The sequence below is a fragment of the Pseudorca crassidens genome, chromosome 11 (assembly GCF_039906515.1).
Source record: "Pseudorca crassidens isolate mPseCra1 chromosome 11, mPseCra1.hap1, whole genome shotgun sequence".
Classification (NCBI taxonomy): Eukaryota; Metazoa; Chordata; class Mammalia; order Artiodactyla; family Delphinidae; genus Pseudorca; species Pseudorca crassidens.
In genome coordinates, this window is record NC_090306.1 from 105869242 (window position 1) to 105895089 (window position 25848).

Below are 25848 nucleotides of genomic sequence, written 5' to 3' on the forward strand. Positions count from 1 at the left end.
GGATTTCTGTAGATTATGTTTAAGCAAGCTTCATTCTATATTCAGGACACACACCATTGTGAGGAGTTGGCAGGTTAGATACCCCAAGGTCTGCAGGTATTGGATAATCAGATGCAGTATATATAATAATGTATGAAATTTTTGAAGAAATACAAAATAGAATAAAAATTAGTAACGAAAACCAAGGTATCAAAATGATTCCAAGTAGAACTTTCAGAAATGAAAAATAAGTTGAAATTAAAAACAATATATGTGAATTAAATAAATTAAACATGGCTGAAGGCAGAATTAGTGAACTGGAATATATACCTGAAGAACTTATCCAGTGTGCAGCATTGAGAGATGGGAGATGGAAAGTGAGACTAGAGAAGTGGAGGGTAGGATAAAAGTGTGCTGTGACTGTGTAGTTGGAATCCCAGGATGGAAAGGTGGGGAGAAGGAGGAGAGGCGCTATTCAAAGTGTTAATAGTGTTGGCTTTTCAGAAACTAAGAGAGAAATCTGTAGCTTTAGGAAGCACACTATGTCCTAAACAGTATAAGGAAAAGGAAACCCACACCCATACACTGAAAAAGACAAAAAGACCTTAAGCCAGAGGCAAAAGAGAGATTACCTACAAAGGAGTGTCTGTTAGGTTGGCGACGGATGTCTCATTAGCATGAATAGAGGCCACTAGAGAGTGGAGTAAGTCCTCAAAGTGATGAGAGAATATAAACTTCAGTACAGAATTGTGTATCAGGTATATTTTACAGAAAAACATCAGTGTTTTTATGTATTTGGTAATTGTTAGGCTAGATTATTTGGACTACCTGCTATCCTCCCATCCCCCACCCTGTGGAAAACAATTAAAATTGTTGGATTAAAGAAAAAAATCAAGGGCTTCCCTGGTGGCGCAGTGGTTGGGAATCCGCCTACCGATGCAGGGGACACGGGTTTGAGCCCTGGTTTTGGAAGATTCCACATGCCATGGAGCAGCTGAGCCTGGGTGCCGCAACTACTGAGCCTGTGCTCTAGAGCCCGTGAGCTACAAGTATTGAAGCTCGAGCGCCTAGAGCCCGTGCTCCACAAGAGGAGAAGCCGCTGCAATAAAAAGCCCGTGCACTGCAACGAAGAGTAGCCCCCGCTCTCCGCAATTAGAGAAAAGCCTGCACGCAGTAATGAAGACCCAGTGCAGCCAAAGAGAAAAAAAAAAAGAAAAGAAAAAAATCAGAAAGACTGACAATATTGCAAGGAAGTTTTAAACCAAAATATAACAAAGGAAGAACCCAGAAAGGTAATTTAAACACCATAGGATGGAATCTGCCTTTGCCTTAAGGACATTTGCTGATTTGGACAAAGTGGGGCTTTGATTTCTGAGTCCTTGCCGGCCTCTGAAGTGAAGTCCTCTCAAGGTAGAGAACCTAAAGGGGGCCCTCCTCATATTAAATGGGCTCTGAAAGTCTGTACCCTCAGAGGCAGGGTGAGCTAGAAGCGTACCTGCCTAACTCCATCTTTGCCCCCAGCTTTTTACTAAATGTAGCAGGAGAAAAGGGGGAGAGTTATGGCTATGGATCGGCCTTTGGGAGGATTTGTAGCCCAGGTTCATATTACTTCGTAGCTCAGGGAAATGAAGCATGAATTTAAGGTTTTCTGGTTTGGTAATGCCTTCAGGCAGCAATGGGACCAAACATAAAACCTCTCTGGAGGAAGTTACCATCATCCTAAAACGCAGAAAACACCTATGACTATTTTTTAAGGATGTTGATTAGCACACAGACAAAACTGGACAAGCACACAAGGGAATAAGGCACCATGCACGAAAACCAGTAGAAACAACCCTCCCAAGATTTTAGATTTGGGGATTATCAGAAACAGACTATTGGGACTTCCCCGGTGGTCCAGTGGTAGGACTCCACGCTCCCAGTGCAGGGGGGCCCAGGTTCTGATCCCTCGTCGGGGAACTAGGTCCCACATGCATGCTGCAACTAAGAGTTTGCATGCCGCAACTAAGAAGTCTGCATGCCACAACTAAGAAGTCCGCATGCTGCAACTAAATATCTCTCGCGCAGCAACTAAGACCCGGTGCAGCCAAAAATAAATAGTAAATAAATAAGTATTTTAAAAAAAGAAACAGACTATTAAATAAGCATACTCTTTATTTTTATTTACTTATTTTAAATATATTTATTTATTTATTTTTGGCTGCACAGGTCTTCATTGCTGCGCACGGGTTTTCTCTAGTTGCGGAGAGCGGACGCTACTCTTCGTTGTGGTGTGTGGGCTTCTCATTGCAGTGGCTTCTCTTGTTGTGGAGCACGGGCTCTAGGTGCACAGGCTTCAGTAGTTGCGGCACGTGGGCTCAGTAGTTGTGGCACACGGACTTAGTTGCTCTGCCATGTCCCCTGCATTAGCAGGTGGATTCTTAACCACTGCGCCACCAGGGGCGTCCTGTGGCTATTCTTTTCACTTCTGATTTTAGATTTTTATTCACCTGTTCCTCCCACCCCACCCCCTTCTTTTTGGTCCCCACCCCCGCCGCCACCCCCAGTGGACTGTGCCCAGTATAGACATGGTCTTGTTTGTTGTTTGACTGATTGTGCAAGTATCCGCTGCTCTCCATGGATTCACATTGTCGCTTTTTTCCAGACCAATAGAATTCCAGTGGTGTGTTGGTAAATGTTTAATATCTGGCTCTCTGGGAGAGTCAAAAACCTCCTGGCCACGGGGCTTCCATGGTGGTACAGTGGTTAAGAGTCCGCCTGCCAGTGTGGGGGACACGGGTTTTATCCCTGGTCCAGGAAGATCCCACATGCCCCAGAGCAACTAAGCCTGTGAGCCACAACCACTGAGCCTGCGCTCTAGAGCCCGCGTGCCGCAATTACTGAAGCCCACATGCTCTAGTGCTCGAGTGCTGCAACTACTGAGCTCACGTGCTGCAACCACTGAAGCCCACGTGCCTAGAGCCCGTGCTGCACAACAAGAGAAACTACCAGGTTGAGAAGCCTGCGCACCGCAATGAAGAGTAGCCCCCGCTCGCTGCAACTGGAGAAAGCCTGTGCGCAGAAAGGAAGATCCAATGCAGCCAAAAATAAAAATAATAATAAAAAAAATTTTTTAAAGTCAAAACCAAAAACCAAACAAAAGCACAAAAACCTCCTGGCTTGTAGCATTTGTCGATTTCTACAGTGCTAATGCTTCTGTCATGTCCAACGTGAGCTACCAGTGTGATGCCACTTGAAGGTGGCACTGGGAGAGGCTCACGGTCAGCTCCCATGAGCAAGTGAGCCCGTGCTCTGTGGCAAGGTGACCTTGTCTCTGTTTCCTTCTCTCCTTTGCAGTCAGGAGACTGAGGAGAAAGTGTGCCAGCCCCTGTTCTGGGCTCCTCATGGGGTAGCTCAGTTCAGCCTCACAGCAGCTCTACGTGGACGGCGCTCCTGGTCCCCCGTTTACAGGTGAGGACGCCAGGGCACAAGAGGTCACGTCACACAGCAGAGCCAGGACCTCGGTTGTGAAACTTTTAAAAAGCAATTGGTCAGACAGGTATAGGCTGCATTTCAGATTCTCATTTTCTCTTAGCAACAGTCTCTACTGCAGAATGTTCTTTTCTGAAGGGCTCTGTCCAAGGACCTGCATGATCGTATGGACAGCATTTCTCTGGAAGCTGCCTTGTGTCCGATGGTTATACTAACCAGAAGAAGTAAATGAAGAGGTAGTTCAAGAGGAACTTGAAGTTCCTCTCATTTGGCTGTTGGATAAGAGTCTAGAAGATGCTGGTAATACTTTGCTTGGCATTCCAGACAGACTGTGGAGGCTGTTGTCAGGATGTGATGGGAATCCTTGTGCTGTGTTGCATCTCACATATAACCAGAGACGTCTCAAGTCAACACGCCAGTTCTGTGAGCCAGTAGCTTGTTCTAAAGATGCGCTGTCAGTGGCGGGCCTCTGGGTCATCTAGGGAAGGAAAATTAGCCTTCCTGTAGGTGAGGGCCAATTAAGAGGATGCTAGCATCTTTTTGGAGAGTAGTGCATAGTTGTTGGGATACAAGAAACGTTTGGAAGGGACTTCCCTGGTGGTCCAGTGGTTAAGAATCCGCCTTCCAATGCAGGGAACACGGGTTCGATCCCTGGTTGGGGAACTAAGATTCCACATGCTGCGGGGCAACTAAGCCCACACGCCACAACCAGAGTGTAGCCTGCTCGCCGCAACGAAAAGTCCTGAGTGCCGGAACTAAGATCCAACGCAGCCAAAAATGAATGAATGAATGAATAAATAAGTAAATATTAAAAAAGAAAGTAAAGTCATCTTGAAACGTTTGGAAAAGAACTATGCAGTATTACCTGAGTAACAGTTCTAGAACCAGTTTAAACCAGTTCCTTAGGCAGTGAAATTAGCTGCGCCTAAACCAATACCATTGCTATGAACTCTTTAAGGGATGCCACTGATGAGATTACGTATTTCTTAAAATGCACGGAAGCACAGAAATGTTGCTACACAAGAGATTTTTGGTTTAATGGCCTAGGTGTGAGCTAGTGAGGCACACAGTCAATCTAAGTGAATGACTTTGAGAGTAACCTATTTTTATTTCAGGTGTCAATGGTAATGTAAATAGAGGTTCTCAGATGCTGGTCTGTATGTAATATTGGTGAGATGAGCAAAGGTGAGCTTTTCTTAAAACTGTATTTTTTTAAAGTAAGACATAATCCTCAATCCTGATATTATGGGTTTCTTCTTTTGATATTGGAAAAGCCATTGTTGTCTGAATTGAAGGTGACTGTAGATGACAGTTTATTCTTTCCTCCTTTTTTTAAAATTTAATTTAATTAATTTATTTATTTTTGGGAAGCCCCTTTGTGTCTGCTTTTCTTTCTCTCTCTTTCCCTCCCTCCCTCCTCCTGGCTTGGGAGAGTGAAAAAGTTGGCAACCCTGTTAGTTTTCTAAATTAAAAGAAAAGAACTTGGGACTTCCCTGGTGGCGCAGTGGTTAAGAATCTGCCTGCCAGTGCAAGCGACATGGGTTCAGTCCCTGGTCCGGGAAGATCCCACATGCCATGGAGCAATTAAGCCCGTGTGCCACAACTATTGAAGCCCGCGCACCTAGAGCCCGTGCTCCGCAACAAGAAAAGCCACCGCAATGAGAAGCCTGTGCACTGCAACGAAGAGTAGCCCCCGCTCACCACAACAAGAGAAAGCCTGCGTGCAGCAACAAAGACCCAATGCAGCCAAAGATAAAATAAATAAATAAATAAATTTATTGGGGGAAGAAAAAAAGAAAAGAACTTAACCAGCCTGTGAAATCCCCGTGTCTTGGAACGTTGAGCTGGGCTGACTTTAGCACACAGGCCCTGGGGTAGATAAGTTGGGGCACCAGATTCTGCAGATGGGATGGGTTCTCAGAGGCCCTTGAGTGTCTTACTCTTTTTTACAGGGTGGAAATCCCGCCTAGACTTTCTCTTTTATGATTTAGGGGTAAATAAGTAGATGTTAACTTAGTTTATTCTTTCAGACTATAAAAGGTATGAATAAGTGAGTAGCATGATGATGATTATTTGGGTGAAATTTTGGTTTTATTTGTTGGTCAAGATTTGTTCTGTGTGTGCTCCGGTGCTGTCTTGTGGAACACATAAGATGTATGACCATCCCCACCATGAAGGAACCTGCGGCCTGTGGGCTGATGTGTGCAGACCCAGGCCTGGTGTGCAGTGCTGGCATCACGCAGAGCAGCATAGTGTGGGCGCTCGGCGCATGGAGGCCGCCTCGGTGCTGCTGCGGTGAAACCAACCAGGCTACATGGGGGCCTATCAGTACTTCATTCTTTCTTATTACTGAATAACATTCCATTGTATGGATAGACCACATTTTTTAAAAATTTAATTTATTTTATTATTTTTGTCTACGTTGGACCTTCGTTGCTGTGTGTGGGCTTTCTCTAGTTGCGGTGAGCGGGGGCCACTCTTTCGTTGCAGTGCGCGTGCTTCTCATTGCGGTGGCTTCTCTTGTGGAGCACAGGCTCTAGACATGCAGGCTTCAGTAGTTGTGGCTCACGGGCTCAGTAGTTGTGGCTTGCGGGCTCTAGAGCACAGGCTCAGTAGTTGTGGCACATGGGCTTAGTTGCTCCGTGGCATATGGGATTTTCCTGGACCAGGGATTGAACCTCTGTCCCCTGCATTGGCAGGTGGATTCTTAACCACTGCACCACCAGGGAAGTCCCTCCATTGTGGTTTTGACTTGCATTTCCCAGATGGCTAATGGTACCGAGCATTTTTTTGTGTGCTTTTTGTCCATTTGGATATTTTCTTTGGAGAAATGTCTATTCAGATCCTTGACTCATTTTTTCCTTAATTAATTAATTTTTGGCTGTGTTGGGTCTTCGTTGCTGTGTGCGGGCTTTTTCTAGTTGCGGTGAGCGGGGGCTACTTTTTGTTGCAGTGCGCGGGCTTCGCATTGTCATGGCTTCTCTTGTTGCAGAGCACGGGCTCTAGGCACGCAGGCTTCCGTAGTTGTGGCACGTGGACTCAGTAGTTGTGGCTTACAGGCTCTAGAGCTCAGGCTCAGTAGTTGTGGCGCACGGGCTTAGTTGCTCTGTGGCATGTGGGATCTTCCCAGACCAGGGCTCAAACCCGTGTTCCCTGCATTAGCAGGCAGATTCTTAGCCACTGTGCCCCCAGGGAAGCCCAGATCCTTTACTTGTTCTAAAATTTGTCTTTTTATTATTGAGTTGTAAGAGTTTTTTATATATTCTAGGTACAAGTCCTTTTTTAGATATATGATTTGCAAAAATTTTCTTTTGTGAAAACGTTCTCCCATGGTGTGGGTTGTCTTTACACTTTCTTAAAGGTGTCATTTGAAGTACAAAACTATTTTTGAGGAAGTCCAAGTTATATTTTCTATTGTTGCTTTTGGTGTCATATCTAAGAAACCATCGGCAAATACATGATTTTTTCTTCTAAGAGTTTTATAGTTTTAGCACTTAAATTTAGGTCTTTGATCAATGTTGGTAAATCTTTGTATACAGTGTATAAGTAAGGGTCTGCATTTATTCTTTCGCATGCAGATATCTAGTTGTTCCAGCATCATATATTGAAAACACTGTTCTAACCCCCATTGAATTATTTTTTCACCCTTGTCAAAAATCAGTTGACTGTAAATCTGAGTGTTTGTTTATTTATTTTTCAATTAACTTATTTTTGGTTGCATTGGGTCTTCGTTGCTGCGCACGGGCTTTCTCTAGTTGTGGTGAGCGGGGGTTACTCTTCGTTGCGGTGCGCAGGCTTCTCATTGTGGTGGCTTCTCTTGTTGCAGAGCACGGGCTCTAGGGTGCGCGGGTTTCAGTAGTTGTGGCACATGAGCTCAGTAGTTGTGGCTCGGGGGCTCTAGAGCGCAGGTTCAGTATTTGTGACACACGGGCTTAGTGGCTCCGCGGCATGTGGGATCTTCCCGGACCAGGGCTCGAACCCATGTCTCCTGCACTGGCAGGCGGATTCTTAACTACTGCGCCACCAGGGAAGCCCATGAGTGTTTACTTCTTGTCTCAATTCTATTCCATCAATCTACATGTTGTTCCTTAGGCCTGTACCACATTGTATTGTTTACTGGAACTTCGTAGTAAATTTTGAAATCAGGAAGAATGAGTCCTCCAGCATTGTTCCTTTTCAAGATTGTTTTGTGTGTTCTGGACCACTTGCATTTCCATATGGATTTTAGGATCAGCTTGTCACTGATTTTTAAAAACTATCCTTGATATATTAATTACTATGCTTTATTGTTTGGGGAACACAGTCTGCAAGATAGTGGTCTTTTGGAGTCTGTTGAGGCTTCCTTTATTGGTTTAATATGTGGTTTATATTTTTAAATGTTACATGGTGTTTTCAAAAAGAATTTGTATTCTCTGTCCTTCGGGTGTAGAATTTTGTGTCTCTTTTATAGCTTGAGGTTATTAATATTATTCACCTTTTTAACATTGCAGCTGTAAGAAATAATACAGAGATATCCCTTGTACCCTTTGTCCAGTTTCCCTCAGTGGTAATATTTGGCAGAGTTATAGTAGAAAAATCACAACCAGGAATTGACATTGATACAGTCCGCTGATCTTACTCATACTTCCTGAGTTGTATTTGTATTGTCTGTGCAGGTGTTTAGTTCTATAGTTTGTCATCTGTGTGGCTGTGTATCCACCATCAAAGACAAAATGCTGAACAGTTCCAAAGCCACGAGGATTCTATTGTTGTACTTTTACGACCACACTAATTTCCCTCTCTCCACCTACCTGCTTCTCATGCCACTAATTTGTCCTCCATTTCTAAAATTTTTCATTTCAAAAATGTTATATATAAATGAAATCATACAGTATGTAATCTTTGGGGATTGGCTTTTTTTAAAAAACAAAAAGTTTATTTATCTATTTTGGCTGTGCCGGGTCTTAGTTGTGACACAAGGGATCTTTGTTGCGGCATGTTTAGTTGAGGCAAGTGGGCTTCTTAGTTGCGGCATGCAGACTTCTTAGTTGCAGCATGTGGACTTCTCAGTTCCGGCGTGCATGCAGGATCTGGTTCCCTGACCAGGGATCAAGCCCATGCCCCCTGCATTGGGAGTGAGGAGTCTTACCCACTGGACCACGACGGAAGTCCCCAGGATTGGCTTTTTTTGCTCAGCAATAATTCTCTAGAGCAGGGGTCTCCAAACCCCAGGCTGTGGACAGGTACTGGTCCATGGCATGTTAGGAACCGGGCCACACAGCAGGAGGTGAGTGGCAGCGGGCGAGTGAACGAAGCTTCATCTGCTGCTTCCCGCCGCTCCCCATTGCTCGCATTACTGCCTGAACCAACCCCCCCACAATCCGTGGAAAAATTGTCTTCCACGAAACTGGTTCCTGGTGCCAAAAAGGTTGGGGACTGCTGCCGTAGAGACTCATCCAAGTTGTTGCACGTATCAGTAGTTTGTTCCTTTTGGTTGCTGAGTCATATTCCATGGTATGGATGGACCACACTTTAGCGTTCATGTGTCAAGGACCATCTGGACCAATTCCAGTTTTTGACTTTTTATTTCTCTAGAATAAATGCCCAGGGCCAAGGCATTTTTCATATATGGATTTCTCTCAGTTGTTGCAATAAAGTTTATAGAAGTTGAACAATACTATAAAATGCCTCTGTCTTTGTGATGGTTATATATTCTTGTCCTATTGTCCCTTTTACTTGTTTATAACATTCTTTGCATCTCACTTTATCTTAACTTTTAGTTTGTCAGACGTAAAGATTGTGGCTCAAATTTATTTTGGTTCACATTTGCCTTGTGGATGTTTTTCAGTCTTTTCATTTCTACCTTTTTCAGTTTTTTTAAAGTGTGTCTTTTGTTGGATATTGTTTTTTAAAAATTAAATCTGAGAAAACTCTTTTGCATTGATTAGTTTATCCCATATTCAGTTGTTGAAATTATTATATTAGTACTAATTTATTTTTTAAAATTTATTTTTATTGAAGTATAGTTGATTTACAGTGTTGTGTATTAGTACTAATTTCTCCATTTTATTTCACATTTTCATTTACTAATACTTTTGCTTTTATTTCTCCTTTCCTGTTTTCCGTTGGATAGATTGTTTTGTTTTTGTTTTACGGCAGATTAAAATTACACATTCTAATTTTTTTGTGTGTGTGTGACCTCCCTGAACTTAAGATCTTTTGTCATGGGTATTTTTTCTTCTCTTTTTTTTTTTTTAAATATGTATTTATTTATTTATTTTGGCTGCGTTGTGTCTTAGTTGTGGCACACAGGCGCTTCATGGCGGCATGCGGGATCTTTAATTGTGGCATGCTGACTTCTTAGTTGTGGCATGCGAACTCTTTTTTTTAATTTTAATAATGGTTATTTATTTATTTATTTTTGTCTGCGTTGGGTCTTTTGTTGCTGTGCATGGGCTTTCTCTAGTTGCAGCGAGCAGGGGCTACTCTTCGTTGTGGTGCGTGGGCTTCTCATTGCGGTGACTTCTCTTGTTGCGGAGCATGGGCTCTAGGCACGCAGACTTCAGTGGTTGTGGGTGCATGGGCTTAGTTGCTCCGCAGCATGCGGGATCTTCCCGGACCAGGGCTCAAACCCATGTCCCCTGCATTGGCAGGCAGATTCTTAATCACTGTGCCACCAGGGCAGTTCCACATGCAAACTCTTAGTTGCATCATGCATGTGGGATCTAGTTCCCCAATCAGGGATCGAACCCAGGCTCCCTACATTGGGAGCGCGGAGTCTTACCTACTGGACCACCAGGAAAGTCCCAGGTATTTCTTCTCTGACTTTTCAAGCTTAACAGTATCTCCGCTTTCCTTCAATAAGACAGCTACATTAGCATGCTCCTCTCCTGATTGACATGCCACAGAATTCTGACCTCCATTCTATTTTATTTAAAAATTTGATTAGTGATTTAAGGATATATTAGGATTCCTCATCACATTACTAGATAACACAAAGCTTGTTAATAGCAGTAGAACAGGAATTCTGGATGGGAGTGGTAAGGTGGAGGTTTGCTGCCACTGTGAGGAAAGCTGGTGGGATATGTGTGAAGACTGAGGTCAGGCTCCTGATGGAGAGGCAGAAGGGGGGCACTGGGCCAGGCTGTTTTTTGTTGATGTTACTGAAATCCTTTAGATTTTAAATTACAGATTATTTTATAATAAGCCTCTCCAATTTATGGATTCTTTCTGAATCTTGCACTTAGCTTCATAGCTTTTCATCAGTAATTATTTAGCCTTAATTATTTGTTTTACTGATTTCTTTCTCTCTGTCTGTTGTTGTATACAGTATGTTGTTTTTTTTGTTTTTTTTAATAAAGCTTTACTTTTAAAAAAAAATATTTATTTATTTTATTTTTGGCTGCGTTAGGTTTTCGTTCCTGCACACAGGCTTTCTCTAGTTGCAGTGAGCGGGGGCCACTTTTCCTTGCAGTGCGCGTGCTTCTCATTGCAGTGGCTTCTCTTGTCATGGAACACGGGCTCTGGGTGCGCGGGCTTCAGTAGTTGCAGGACGCGGGCTCGGTAGTTGTGGCTTACAGGCTGTAGAGCACAGGCTCAGTGGTTGTGGCACACGGGCTTAGTTGCTCCATGGCATGTGGGATCTTCCCGGACCAGGGCTCGAACCCGTGTCCCCTGCATTGGCAGGCGGATTCTTTTTTTGTTTGTTTGTTTTTGAACTATTGTTTATTTTCTGGTTTGAATAATGCAAAATGTTTTTATTTTAAAAAATGGGCAAATGCTAAACAGACAGAACCCCATAGCGTGAAATACATTAGTACATCTAAAGACTGTATTAAATATCTCTTTAAAAGGAGAATCAGCCCCGAATGTATGTACTATATATATCCTCAAAGCAAATTTTTTTGGAATTTAATTTTATTTATTTTTTTATACAATAGGTTCTTATTAGTCATCCATTTTATACACATCAGTGTATACATGTCAATCCCAATTTCCCAATTCATCACACCACCACCACGACCACCCTGCCGCTTTCCCCCCTTGGTGTCCATACGTTTGTTCTCTACATCTGTGTCTCTGTTTCTGCCCTGCAGACTGGTTCATCTGTACCATTTTTCTAGGTTCCACATATATGCGTTAATATACAATATTTGTTTTTCTCTTTCTGACTTACTTCACTCTGTATGATAGTCTCTAGATTCATCCACGTCTCTACAAAGGACCCAGCTTCGTTCCTTTTTATGGCTGAGTAATATTCCATTGAATATATGTACCACATCTTCTTTATCCATTCGTCTGTCAACGGGCATTTAGGTTGCTTCCGTGACCTGGCAATTGTAAATAGTGCTGCAGTGAACATTGGGGTGCATGTGTCTTTTTGAATTATGATTTTCTCAGGGTATATGCCCAGTAGTGGGATTGCTGGGTCATATGGTAATTCTACTTTTAGTTTTTTAAGGAACCTCCATACTGTTCTCCATAGCAGCTGTATCAGTTTACATTCCCACCAATAGCACAAGAGGGTTCCCTTTTCTCCACACCCTCTCCAGCATTGGTTGTTTGTAGATTTTCTGGTGATGCCCGTTCTAACTGGTGTGAGGTGATACCTTATTGTAGTTTCGATTTGCATTTCTCTAATAGTGATGTTGAGCAGCTTTTCATGTGCTTCTTAGCCATCTGTATGTCTTCTTTGGAGGAATGTCTATTTAGGTCTTCTGCCCATTTTTGTTTTTGGGTTTTTTTTTGTTGTTTTTTTTTAAATTTATTTATTTTTGACTGAGTTGGGTATTGGTTGCTGCGCGCGGGCTTTCTCTAGTTGCGGCGAGCGGGGCAACGATGCAGTGTGCAGCCTTCTCACTGTGGTGGCTTCTCTTGTTGCAGAGCATGGGCTCTAGAGCGCAGGCCCAGTAGTTGTGGTACACTGGCTTAGTTGTTCTGCAGCATGTGGGATCTTCCCGGACCAGGACTTGAACCTGTGTCCCCTGCATTGGAAGGTGGATTCTTAACTACTGTGCCACCAGGGAAGTCCCTTCTGCCCATTTTTGGATTGGGTTGTTCGTTTTTTTAATATTGAGCTGCATGAGCTATTTATATATTTTGGAGATTAATCCTTTGTCTGTTGATTCATTTGCAAATATTTTTTCCCATTCTGAGGGTTGTTTTTTCATCCTGTTTGTAGTTTCCTTTGCTTTGCAAAAGCTTTTAAGTTTCATTAGGTCCCATTTGTTTATTTTTGTTTTCATTTCCATTACTCTAGGAGGTGGATCAAAAAAGATCTTGCTGTGATTTATGTCAAAGAGTGTTCTTCCTGTGTTTTCCTTTAAGAGTTTTATACTGTCCAGTCTTACAGTTAGGTCTCTAATCCGTTTTGAGTTTATTTTTGTGTATGGTGTTAGGGAGTGTTCTAATTTCATTCTTTTACATGTAGCTGTCCAGTTTTCCCAGCACTACTTATTTTTTTTTTATTTTTTGTGGTGCGTAGGCCTCTCACTGTTGTGGCCTCTCCCATTGCGGAGCACAGGCTCCGGACATGCAGGCTCAGCGGCCATGGCTCACGGGCCCAGCCGCTCCGCGGCATGTGGGATCTTCCCAGACCAGGGCACGAACCCGTGTCCCCTGCATCGGCAGGCAGACTCTCAACCACTGAGCTGCCAGGGAAGCCCCCAGCACTACTTATTGAAGAGACTGTCTTTTCTCCATTGTATATCCTTTCCTCCTTTGTCGTAGGTTAGTTGACCATAGGTGCATGGGTTTATCTCTGTTCCATTGATCTATATTTCTGTTTTTGTGCCAGTACCATATTGTCTTGATTACTGTAGCTTTGTAGTATAGTCTGAAGTAAGGGAGTCTGATTCCTCCAGCTCCGTTTTTTTCCCTCAAGACTGCTTTGGCTATTCAGGGTCTTTTGTGTCTTCATACGAATTTTAAGAATTTTTGTTCTAGTTATGTAAAAAATGCCATTGGTAATGTGATAGGGATTGCATTGAATCTGTAGATTGCTTTGGGTAGTGTAGTCATTTTCACAATATTGATTCTTCCAATCCAAGAACATGATATATCTCTCCATCTGTTGGTATCATCTTTATTTTCTTTCATCAGTGTCGTATAGTTTTCTGCATACAGGTCTTTTGTCTCCCTAGGTAGGTTTATTCCTAGGTATTTTATTCTTTTTGTTGCAATGGTAAATGGGAGTGTTTCCTTAATTTCTCTTTCAGATTTTTCATCATTAGTGTATAGGAATGCAAGAGATTTCTGTGCATTAATTTTGTATCCTGCAACTTTACCAAATTCATTGATTAGCTCTAGTAGTTTTCTGGTGGCATCTGTAGGATTCTCTATGTAGAGTATCATGTCATCTGAAAACAGTGGCAGTTTTACTTCTTTTCCAATTTGTATTCCTTTTATTTCTTTTTCTTCTCTGATTGCCGTGGCTAGGACTTGCAAAAGTATGTTGAATAATAGTGGTGAGACTGGGCATGCTTCTCTGGTTTCTGATCTTAGAGGAAATGCTTTCAGTTTTTCACCATTGAGAATGATGTTTGCTGTGGGTTTGTCGTATATGGCCTTTATGATGTTGAGGTAGGTTCCCTCTTTGCCCACTTTCTGGAGAGTTTTTTTTCATAAATGGGCGTTAAATTTTGTCAAAAGCTTTTTCTGCATCTATTGAGATGATCATATGGTTTTTATTCTTCAATTTGTTATTATGGTGTATCACGTTGATTGATTTGCGTTATATATATATTATATATGTTATATATATTATATATATTATATTATATATTATATATTATATATATTATATATATTATAATATATATTATATATTATATATATTATATATTATATATATTATAATATATATTATATATAATATATATTTTTTAATATAAATTTATTTTTTCATTTATTTAATTTTTGGCTGCATTGGGTCTTCGCTGCTGCATGCGGGCTTTCTCTAGTTGCAGTGAGCGGGGGCTACTCTTTGTTGTGGTGCACAGGCTTCTCATTATGGTGGCTTCTCTTGTTGCAGAGCACAGGCTCTAGGCGCGCAGGCTTCAGTAGTTGTGGCACACGGACTTCAGTAGTTGTGGCTCACAGGCTCTAGAGCGCAGGCTCAGTAGTTGTGGCGCATGGTCTTAGTTGCTCTGCGGCACGTGGGATCTTCCCGGACCAGGGACTGAACCTGCGTCCTCTGCATTGGCAGGCAGATACATAACCACTGCACCACCAGCGAAGTCCCTGTTGGAAGATTTTTAATCACAGTTTCAATTTCATTACTTGTGATTGGTCGGTTCCTATTTTCTGTTTCTTCCTGGTTCAGTCTTGGAAGGTTATACCTTTCTAAGAATTTGTTCGTTTCTTCCAGGTTGTCCATTTTATTGGCGTACAGTTGTTTGTAGTAATCTCTTATAATCCTTTGTATTTCTGCAGTGTCAGTTGTGATTTCTCCTTTTTCATTTCTAATTTTATTGATTTGAGTCCTCTCCCTCTTTTTCTTGATGAGTCTGGCTAATGGTTTATCAATTTTGTTTATCTTCTCAAAGAACCAGCTTTTAGTTTTATTGATCTTTGCTGTTGTTTTCTTGTTTTTATTTCATTTATTTCTGCTCTGATCTTTATGATTTCTATCCTTCTGCTAACTTTGGGTTTTGTTTGTTCTTCTTTCTCTAGTTCCTTTAGGTGTAATGTTAGATTGTTTGAGATTTTTCTTGTTTTTTGAGGTAGGCTTGTATAGCTATAAACTTCCCTCTTAGAACTGCTTTTGCTTCATCCTGTAGGTTTTGGGTCGTTGTGTTTTCATTGTAATTTTTATCTAGGTATTTTGTGATTTCCTTTTTGATTTTTTCAGTGATTTCTTGGTTATTTAGTAACGTATTGTTTAGCCTGCACGTGTTTGTGTTTTTTACATTTTTTTCCCTGTAATTGATTTCTAATCTATAATGTTGTGGTCAGAAAAGATGCTTGATATGATTTCAATTTTCTTAAATTTACTGAGGCTTGATTTGTGACCCAAGATGTGATCTATTGAGAATGTTCCATGCACACTTGAGAAGAAAGTATAATCTGCGGTTTTTGGATGGGATGTCCTATAAATATCAATTAAATCTATCTAGTCTGTTGTGTCATTTAAAGCTGGTGTTTCCTTATTGATTTTCTGTTTGGATGATCTGTCCATTGGTGTAAGTGAGGTGTTAAAAAGTCCCCCACTATTATTTTGTTACTGTCGATTTCCTCTTTTAGAGCTGTTAGCAATTGCCTTATGTATTGAGGTGCTCCTATGTTGGGTGCACATATATTTATAATTGTTATATCTTCTTCTTGGATTGATTCCTTGATCATTATGTAGTGTCCTTCCTTGTAACATTTTTTATTTTAAAGTCTATTTTATCTGATATGAGTATTGCTACTCCCGCTTTCTTTTGATTTCCATTTGCATGGAATGTCTTTTTCTGTCCCCTCACTTTCAGTCTGAATGTGTCCCTGGGTCTGAAGTGAGTCTCTTGTAGACAGCATATATATGGGTCTTGTTTTTGTATCCATTCAGCGAGCCTGTGTCTTTTGGTTGGAGCATTTAATCCATTCACGTTTAAGGTACTTATCGATATGTATGTTCCTTTTACCATTTTCTTAATGGTTTTGGGTTTGTTTTTGTAAGTCCTTTTCTTCTCTTGTGTTTCTCACTTAGAGAAGTTCCTTTAGCATTTGTTGTAGAGCTGGTTTGGTGGTGCTGAATTCTCTTAATTCTTGCTTGTCTGTAAAGCTTTTGATTTCTCCATGGAATCTGAATGAGATCCTTGCCGGGTAGAGTGATCTTGGTTGTAGGTTCCTTCCTTTCATCACTTTAAGTATATCATGCCACTTCCTTCTGGCTTGTAGAGTTTCTGCTGAGAAATCTGCTGTTAACCTTATGGGAGTTCCCTTGTATGTGATTTGTCATTTTTCCCTTGCTGCTTTCAATAATTTTTCTTTGTCTTTAATTTTTGCCAGTTTGATTACTATGTGTCTCGGCGTGTTTCTCCTTGGGTTTATCCTGTATGGGACTCTCTGTGCTTCCTGGACCTGGGTGGCTATTTCCTTTCCCATGTTAGGGAAGTTTTCGACTAAAATCTCTTCAAATATTTTCTCGGGTCCTTTCTCTCTCTCTTCTCCTTCTGGGACCCTATAATGTGAATGTTGTTGCGTTTAACGTTGTCCCAGAGGTCTCCTAGGCTGTCTTCATCTCTTTTCATTCGTTTTTCTTCATTCTGTTCTATGGCAGTGACTTCCACCATTCTGTCTTCCAGCTCACTTATCCATTTTTCTGCCTCAGTTATTCTGCTATCGAGTCCTTCTAGTGTATTTTTCATTTTAGTTATTGTGTTGTTCATCTGTTTGTTTGTTCTTTAATTCTTCTACATCTTTGTTAAACATTTCTTGCATCTTCTCGATCTTTGCCTCCATTCTTTTTCCGAGGTCCTGGATCATCTTCACTATCGTTATTCTGAATTCTTTTTCTGGCAGGTTGCCTATCTCCACTTCATTTAGTTGTTTTTCTGGGGTTTTATCTTGTTCCTTCATCTGGTACATAGCCCTCTGCCTTTTCATCTTGTCTGTCTTTCTGTGAATGTGGTTTTTGTTCACAGTCTGCAGGATTGTAGTTCTTCTTGCTTCTGCTGTCTGCCCTCTGGTGGATGAAGCTATCTGAGAGGCTTATGCAAGTTTCCTGATGGGAGGGACTGGTGGTGGGTAGAGCTGGCTGTTGCTTTGGTCGGCAGAACTCATTAAAACTTTAATCCACTTGTCTGCTGATGGGTGGGGCTGGGTTCCCTCCCTGTTGGTTGTTTGGCCTGAGGCGACCCAGCACTGGAGCCTACCTGGGCTCTTTTGTGGGGCTAATGGCAGACCCTGGGAGGTCTCACGCCAAGGAGTACTTCCCAGAACTTCTGCTGCCAGTGTCCTTGTCCTCACAGTGACACACAGCCACCCCCTGCCTCTGCAGGAGAACCTCTAACACTAGCAGGTAGGTCTGGTTCAGTCTCCTATGGGGTCACTGCTCCTTCCCCTGGGTCCCGAGGTGCACACTAGTTTGTGTGTGCCCTCCACTAGTGGAGTCTCTGTTTCCCCCAGTCCTGTCAAAGTCCTGCAGTCAAATCCCGCTAGGCTTCAAAGTCTGATTCTCTAGGAATTCCTCCTCCTGTTGCCGGACCCCCAGGTTGGGAAGCCTGACGTGGGGCTCAGAACCTTCACTCCAGTGGGTGGACTTCTGTGGTATAAATGTTCTCCAGTTTGTGAGTCACCCACCAGCAGTTATGGGATTTGATTTTATTGTGATTGCGCCCCTCCTACCGTCTCATTGTGGCTTCTTCTTTGTCTTTGGATGTAGGGTATCTTTTTTGGTGAGTTCCAGTGTCTTCCTGTTGATGATTGTTCAGCAGTTAGTTGTGATTCTGGTGTTCTTGTAAGAGGGTGTGAGAGCACGTCCTTCTACTCTGCCATCTTGAACCAGTCTCCGGCAGGCGGACTCTTAACCACTGCACCACCAGGGAAGCCCTACAGTATGTTTTTTTTGTTTTGTTTTGTTTTTTTGCGGTACGCGGGCCTCTCACTGCTGTGGCCTCTCCCGTTGCGGAGCACAGGCTCCGGACGCGCAGGCTCTGCGGCCATGGCTCACGGGCCCAGCCGCTCCGTGGCCTGTGGGATCATCCTGGACCGGGGAACGAACCCATGTCCCTTGCATCAGCAGGCGGACTCTCAACCACTGCACCACCAGGGAAGCCCCCTACAGTATGTTTTTAAAAAAGTAACATTGAGGGACTTCCCTGGCAGTCCAGTGGTTAATAAGACTCTGCGCTTCCGTTGCAGAAGGCACGGGTTCAGTCCCTGGTGGGGGTACTAAGATCCCACATGCTGTGCGGCCAGAAAAAAAAATTAATAATAATGATAATATTGAGGTGTAATTTATATACAATAAATGGACCCATTTTATATTTGTGGTTCTGTGTATTTTGACAAATATACCACCACAATCAAGGTTTAGATCATTTGCATCACCCCCAAAACTCCATCCTGTCACTCCCTCGTGCTGCAGCCCTTGATCCTAAGCAACCACTAGTCTCTTTGTCACCATGGGTTCATTTTGCTTTGTTTAAAATTGCATATAAATGGAATCTTATAGTTTTACTTTTTTGTGTCCAGCTTCTTTTACTTACCACGTTTATTAGATTCATCTGTGTTTACAGATGTGCTTGTTCCTTTTTGCTGAGTGTATTCCATTGTAGGTACACCATCCTTTGTTTATCCTTTCACCTGTTGATGGATATTTGAGCTGTTTCCAGTGTTTGACTATTATGAATAAGGCAGCTGTGAACATTCAATTACAAGGAGTCTTTGTTTAGATTTATGATTTCATTACTCTAGGGTAATACCTCGGACTGGAATTACTGGGTCACACGGTAAGTATGCTTAACTTTATAACAAGCTGGCGAAGTGTTTTCCATCGTGGTCGTGCCATTTTATGGTGCTACTCACAGTGTATGGGAGTTTCAGTTCAGCATCCTCATCAGCACATGGTATTGATAGCTTTTTAATTTTAGCCCTTCTAGTGGTACCTTATTGTGGTTCTGATTTGCATTTCCTCGATAACAGTGTTGATCATCTTTTCATGTGCTTATTGGCTATTTGTATATCTTCTTTTACGAAGTGTCTGTCCAAATTTTTTGTCCATTTTGTTTAGTTAAGTATTTTTTTTAATTATTGCTTTTTAAAAGCTCATTACACGTTCTTGGTAAGAATGCTTTGTCAGATATAGACAGCAAATACTTTTTTCCTGGTCTGTGACTTATCTGTTTATTTTCTTAATGGTATCATTCAAAATTGAAGTTTTCAGTTTTGATGAAATCCTGTTTATCAGTTTGTTTGTTTGTTTTTAATTTTTATTGGGCTATAGGGGATGGATTGGGAAATACCTCTGCAAGTTGTGCCCCGCTAGAGAAATGTCCCTTCTGATTTTCCTGGGAGGAGCTTTCGGAGCTTTTTCATTTTCTTGGAGCTGCTGCTCTTGCTGGCAGCAGCCTCTTCAGGTCTTCTTTTTCTTGGGGACACTCTTGTTTACTGGCTCTTCAGGGTCACTTACTGGTGCCTCTTTGGGGAAAGATTTCTTCCTTTTGGGAGGACTTCCACTGCCAGCTGTCTCTTCAGGATCACTACTACCCAGCTCCTCTGTGGAAGATTTCTTTTTCTTGGGTTTGGAGAAGGAGACAGATGGGTCTTCCATTCCATTCTCCTGAGGAGCCTCCTGGGGCTTTTGCTTTTGCCTCCTTTTGGGTCTTTCACTTGTCTCCTCACATTCCTCTGGGGTCTTACTGCTGTTCTCTGGAGATGCCAGGGCAATCGCAGCCAGCCGTTTGTTTTCCTTCTTCAAGCATTTCTTCTCCTGTTTCTCCAGCTTCCTAGTAATCCGGCAGCTGCTTCCTCTGCCTGAACTCCTCCTTCATGATATGCAGATTGTTTCGTGGAATCTCTCTAGTCTCACAGAAGGACAGCCACTCCTCAACTTGTTCTCGAAGCTTCTCCCCAAATACACTGGTGGGTACCTCAGAGAAGCAATCAGATTGTGAGGCAATACTGCATTTGCTTGCCAGGTATTAGGAGATGTGGCCAATGAAGATAGAGTGGAAAATGAGTCCATATTTTGGGGTGTTACCCCTTGTCTTCAGGGCTCTGGAAACTTGATCCCTTTGCTGGGCCCAGAGAATCCCTCAGACACCAGGACTGGCTGTTTATAAGATTTTTTTTTTAGTTTGTCTTTTCTTGTATCTTATGTACCGCAAATTCACAAATCTTATTTTTAATTAAATTAATTAATTTATCTTTTTTTTTGTGGCTACGTCGGGTCTTAGTTGTGGCACGTGGGATCTTCGTTGAGGCATGCGGGATCTTTCAATTTTTATTTATTTATTTATGGCTGTGTTGGGTCTTCGTTTCTGTGCTAGGGCTTTCTCTGGTTGTGGCAAGCGGGGGCCACTCTTCATCGCGGTGCGCGGCCTCTCACTATCACCGCCTCTCTTGTTGTGGAGCACAGGCTGCAGACGCGCAGGCTCAGTAATTGTGGCTCACGGGCCTAGCTGCTCTGCGGCAAGTGGGATCTTCCCAGACCAGGGCTCGAACTCATGTCCCCTGCATTGGCAGGCAGATTCTCAACCACTGTGCCGCCAGAGAAGCCCGGGATCTTTCATTGAGGTGCGCGAACCCAATAGTTATGACGCGTGGGCGTAGTTGCCCCGTGGCATGTGGGATCTTAGTTCCCTGACCAGGGATCGACCCTGTGTCCCCTGCATTGGAAGGTGGGTTCTTTACCCCTGGACTGCCAGGGAAGTCCCCCCACATATTTTTTTCTTAAGTTTTCTTCTAAAAATTTTAGTGTCAGCTTTTATGGTTAAGCCTGTGATCCGTGTGTGATGTGAGGTAAGGGTTGAGGTCGTTTTACATATAGATATTCAGTTTTTCAGAATCATTTGTTGAAAAGGATTATACTTTCCCCATCAAACTGCTTTAGTACATTTATTGAAAGTCAGTTGACCATATATGTATTCATCTGTTTCTGGACTTATCTACTTTGTTCTGTTGAACCACTAGAACCACACTGTCTTGATTAATCTCACCTTACAGTAAGTCTTGAAATAGGTGGTGTTAGCACTCCAAGTTTGTTCTTCCTTTTCAAAATTGCTTTGGCTATTCTAGGTCTTTTTCCATATATATTTTAGTATCAAGTTGTCAATTTCTGTTTTTAAAAATCTGCTAGGATTTATTTGGGGTTGCATTGAATCAGTAGACCAGTTTAATGAAAACTGACATCTTAACAATATTACATTTTCTCATCCATGAACATAGTATATCTCTCCATTTATTTAAGTCTTCTTTAATTTCTCTCAGCAGCGTTTCATAGTTTTCAATGTGCAGATCTTTTTTTAAAAATAAATTTATTGGGGCTTCCCTGGTGGCGCAGTGGTTGAGAATCCACCTGCCGATGCAGGGGACACGGGTTCGTGCCCCGGTCCGGGAAGATCCCACATGCCACGGAGCGGCTAGGCCCATAAGCCATGGCCGCTGAGCCAGCACGTCCGGAGCCTGTGCTCCGCAACGAGAGAGGCCACGACAGTGAGAGGCCCACATAACGCAAAAAAAAAAAATTAAAAAATAAATTTATTTATTTATTTTTGGCTGTGTTGGGTCTTTGTTTCTGTGCTTGGGATTTCTCTAGTTGTGGTGAGTGAGGGCCACTCTTTGTTGTTGCATGGGGGCTTCTCACTGTGGTGGCTTCTCTTGTTGCGGAGCATGGGCTCTAGAGGTGTGTGGGCTTTAGTAGTTGTGGCATGCAGGCTAAGTAGTTGTGGCTTGCGGGCTCTAGAGCACAGGCTCAGTAGTTGTGGCACACGGGCTTAGTTGCTCCGTGGCATGTGGGATCTTCCCAGACCAGGTATTGAACTCACGTCCCCTGCATTGGCAGGCAGATTCTTAACCAGTGCGCCACCAGGGAAGTCCCTCAGTGTGCAGATCTTGCGCATATTTTATTAAATTATCCTGAAGTATTTCATGTTTTTGAATGTTGTTAGCAGAAGTTAAATATTTTTTATTTACCAATTTTTATTGCTGGTATATGGAGATACAATTACTTTTTGGATATTGACCTTGTAACTGGTAAGCTAGCTGTTCACTGTCATTAATTCTTGTAGCTCTTTTCCGTATAGATTTCTTAGGCATTTCTGCTTACACAATCATATTATTTGTTAGTAAAGAAAATTTTACTTATTCTTTTTCAATCTGTATGTGTTTTATTTCTTTTTCTTGTCTTATAGTACTACCTGGGACCTTCGCTACAATCTTGAATACAAGTGCTTAGAGTTTGTTGTTCCAATCTTAGGAGGAAAGCATTCAGTCTTTTCAGCATTAAGTGTGCTGATAGCTGTAGGTTTTTTAGTAGATACCCTTCATCAGGTTCAGGAAGTTCCCTTCTATTCCTCATTTATTGAGAGTGTCATGAGTGTCCTCATTTATTGAGAGTGTCATGTTGTATTTTTTTCAAATTACTCAAACCCAACCATATTACATGTAAATGATCTAAATATTTTAATTAAAAGGCAGAGAATAACAGACAGAATAACAAAGCAAGATCTTATCAATCAGTCTTTGCTGTTTAAAAAGAAACACTTTATTTTTTTATTTTTTTTAATTAAGAACTTTATTGAAGTATCATTGACAAATAAAAATTGTACATATTTAAGGTGTACAACATGATGCTTTGATATATATATACATCATGAAATAATTACCACCATTAAGCTACTTAGCATACTGTCTTGATTTTCATTCTATTTGTCTGGCTATTCTTAGTCTGTATTCTTTGCTCAGGACCACTATTAGGCCTTAAAATATTTTAGCTTCACAGATACTATTTTCTTCTCATCCTATATCTTTTCTCTACAATCTCATGGCTTCATTTATTCTCTGTGGCTTCATTTATTTCTCCACCTCAAACTGTTTCCCTGAGTTTACCATGCATACATCCAATTGCCTACATGCCATATTTTCTTAGATCTTTCAAATTAATATCAAGCTTGTGTACAAAGTCAAAGAAGTTAATGATTTTCACTGCAAACATGTGAATGATGCCTTGTGAAATTGTGCAATGCAATGATCTTTTAAGATTCCTATATCTGTGAACGTCTCCAGCTATGTATGCAGTCAAGAACCAAAATTAATCCTTGACCTTTTTTCTCCCACATCCAGTTAGTCATTGAGTTCTGCCCCTGTATCATATATTTACATAGCTCTCTATACCTGTTGTACCTAAAATTTTAAATACTCTATAACTGATTATATATTTGCGTGATTATATAATCATTATGAAACTGCCGTAGTAGGCTGAATTTTCCATGAAGTCATAGACTGTATTTGTTTTGCTCACTGTTATAACCCCTGTATATAATGCAGTTCTGGCTTATAATAGGTGCTAAATACGTGCTTTTCAATGAAGTAACAAAGCATATGAGTAAAATTAAATATTTTATAAAATATTGTCTCAAGTCTTTTTTAGAATTATGTGACTCTTTTGAGGATCATACTTTTTTTTAAATGGAATTTTATTTATTTTTTTATGCAGCAGGTTCTTATTAGTCATCCACATTATACGCATCAGTGTATACATGTCAATCCGAATCTCCCAATTCATCACACCACTTTAAATATAAAAATACAGGGGGCTTCCCAGGTGGCGCAGTGGTTAAGAGTCTGCCTGCTGATGCAGGGGACGCGGGTTCATGCCCCAGTCCAGGAAGATCCCACATGCCGCGGAGCGGCTGGGCCCGTGAGCCATGGCCGCTGAGCCTGAGCGTCCAGAGCCTGCGCTCCACAACAGGAGAGGCCACAACAGTGGGAGGCCCGTGTACCGTAAAAAAAAAATATATATAAATGTAAATATATATATATATATGTATATATAAATACAAATAGTTTGACAGTAAAAGGATGTTAAAGGATATAGCAAATATAAACCACAAGAATGGTATGCTGTAATAGTGTCAGACAAGGCAGACTTCAAGATACCCTATATTCACTTCAAGACACTCACCCACTCTCACTGAAAACAGGGCGCATAGGAGCCACCTCTAGCTGCCATGTCTGGCAAGTTCTTGTTTGGAAACAAAGCCTTGGCTAGGTGGGGGTCCTCCCTCTGGTTCCCCTCTTTCCCTGGATTGTATGTTATCCAAGCACATGAGTCATTCTGTAGGGCCTTAGGAGAGAGGGCACCTGATGTGTGTGTGGGGACATCCATCTTTTCCTGAAGGTACACCTAGTAATCATTATTTCTGGTCCCCCAGAGTCTGTAACTAACACTGGCAAATACCCATATGCACTCCTCAAGAGAGAAATAAGGAAGATATTAGGACCTAGATGGAAACTGAGTGCAGGTCAGCTTGTGGAGTCCCTTGCGCTGCAAGTCCAAGCGGCCCCACCTCTGAGTCTGGTGGAGCAGGTGGGATTTTGTCAGTGAAGGGACTGAGCACAGGAGTGTGTGCAGAAGGGCAAAGGCAGAGAGTGCGGTGTGTGTGAGAAGAGAGACACGGCATCCCTGGGGTCGGGGAGGCAGCGGGAAGTGCCCAGAGGACCTGGAGGCACGTTGGGAGAGGCGGCCTGGTGAGCAGTGGGCATTTGGGGCTAGCACAGGCTTTAAACCACCGTGAGAGGGACGTGAAGACGTGTGTTCGTGTTTTGGGAAAGTGAGTTGGACGCGGCAAAGACAAGAGGCTGTGGAGGCTGTGGCTGGACAGCTGAGGGGCCTGTGTCCGGGACTCCTGGGCAGCTGGGCTTCATGCACAGACACACTGGGGCTCACGTCACGTGAAAAGTCCTTTTCTCTTCTAAATAAAACTATTAGGTAAGTCCCATCTGCTATCACCATGATTTTGCACGTAGTGATCTGTGTAACATTGGAAAGGTAATCTCAAGATACAGGTGTAACTTTGTTGAAGATGCAGGCTTTATGTTTTTCATTTTGTATCCAACAGCGAAAACTTTGTTGCAAACCAACCTAGGCCCACAGACTGACATATGAGACTCACTGAGTGCTTCAGGCCTTGTAGAGTCCAGGCAAAGGCAGCAGGAGCCCGCAGAGGGTGATGTGGGGTACAGGGGAAGGGGTGGGTGGATCGAGAGTCCTTAAGTGGCGTGACAGGACCTAGGACTCAGTGTGTGCATGTGAGGGAGGTGGGGGCCTCAGGGACAGCCCTGGCTTACTCAGCAAGGTGATGCAAGGAGACGAGGGGCCGAGTAGGTGGGGATGGCAGAGGGGCGGAGGGGCGAGCAGAGGGAGCTGTCCTGAGCGTGGCTTGTTGAGGTTTGTGCTGGGAGCTGCTCTGTGTCCTGTAAGGGATGGCCAGGCGGGTGCGGCCACGAGAGGAGGTGCAGGAGGGACAGGGAGGCAGAGCTCGTTACACTCCCGGGTCCTGGAGGCCGGAGGCACCGACCGCACGAGGGCCACGTGCAGGAAGCCCGAGGGGGGCCAGAGGCAGAAGGGGGAGGAGCCAGGGCAGAGCCGAGGCTGCAGCTTTTATTGGGCTTTCCGCTCCGAAGGCAAGACTGGACAGGGTGAACAGCCTCGGGTCAGCTTGCTTGGATGATCTCGGCGGGCTCTAAGCCACATGGGTGGCTCCTGGTTGCCTGGCCCCTGGCCCTGGGATAATGAAGGCAGTGGAACGTAGTCCCCTGGGTGTGTGTGGGCCCACAGAGGAGGAGGGCTCCAGCGGGTCAGCCTGCAGGTCACAGGAGTGCTCCTGAGAGCCCTTTGCCATCTCTAGGAGTTGGCCGCCCAGGAGGGGCAGTGTCTCCTCAATCAGAAAGTTTTTTAAAGATGTCAAAACATAATATACAGAAAATTAAAAA

The 25848-nt window shown here is 42.8% G+C and overlaps 1 protein-coding gene across 3 annotated transcripts in view; it reads left to right on the forward strand.

Annotated features, from left to right (window-relative positions):
* Positions 1-25848, forward strand: part of PPP6R2 (protein phosphatase 6 regulatory subunit 2) — an 84967-nt gene that overhangs the window by 18377 nt on the left and 40742 nt on the right. Inside the window, exon 3 of one of the 3 annotated variants that reach the window (XM_067698513.1) lies at positions 3316-3429. The exons of 1 other annotated variant lie outside the window; for it this stretch is intronic. The gene's annotated coding sequence lies outside the window, so the exon portion shown is untranslated. Of the gene's footprint in view, positions 1-3315; positions 3430-19855; positions 19996-25848 lie in introns of those variants that run through there. One more of the 3 variants, XM_067698514.1, reaches the window with a different exon arrangement.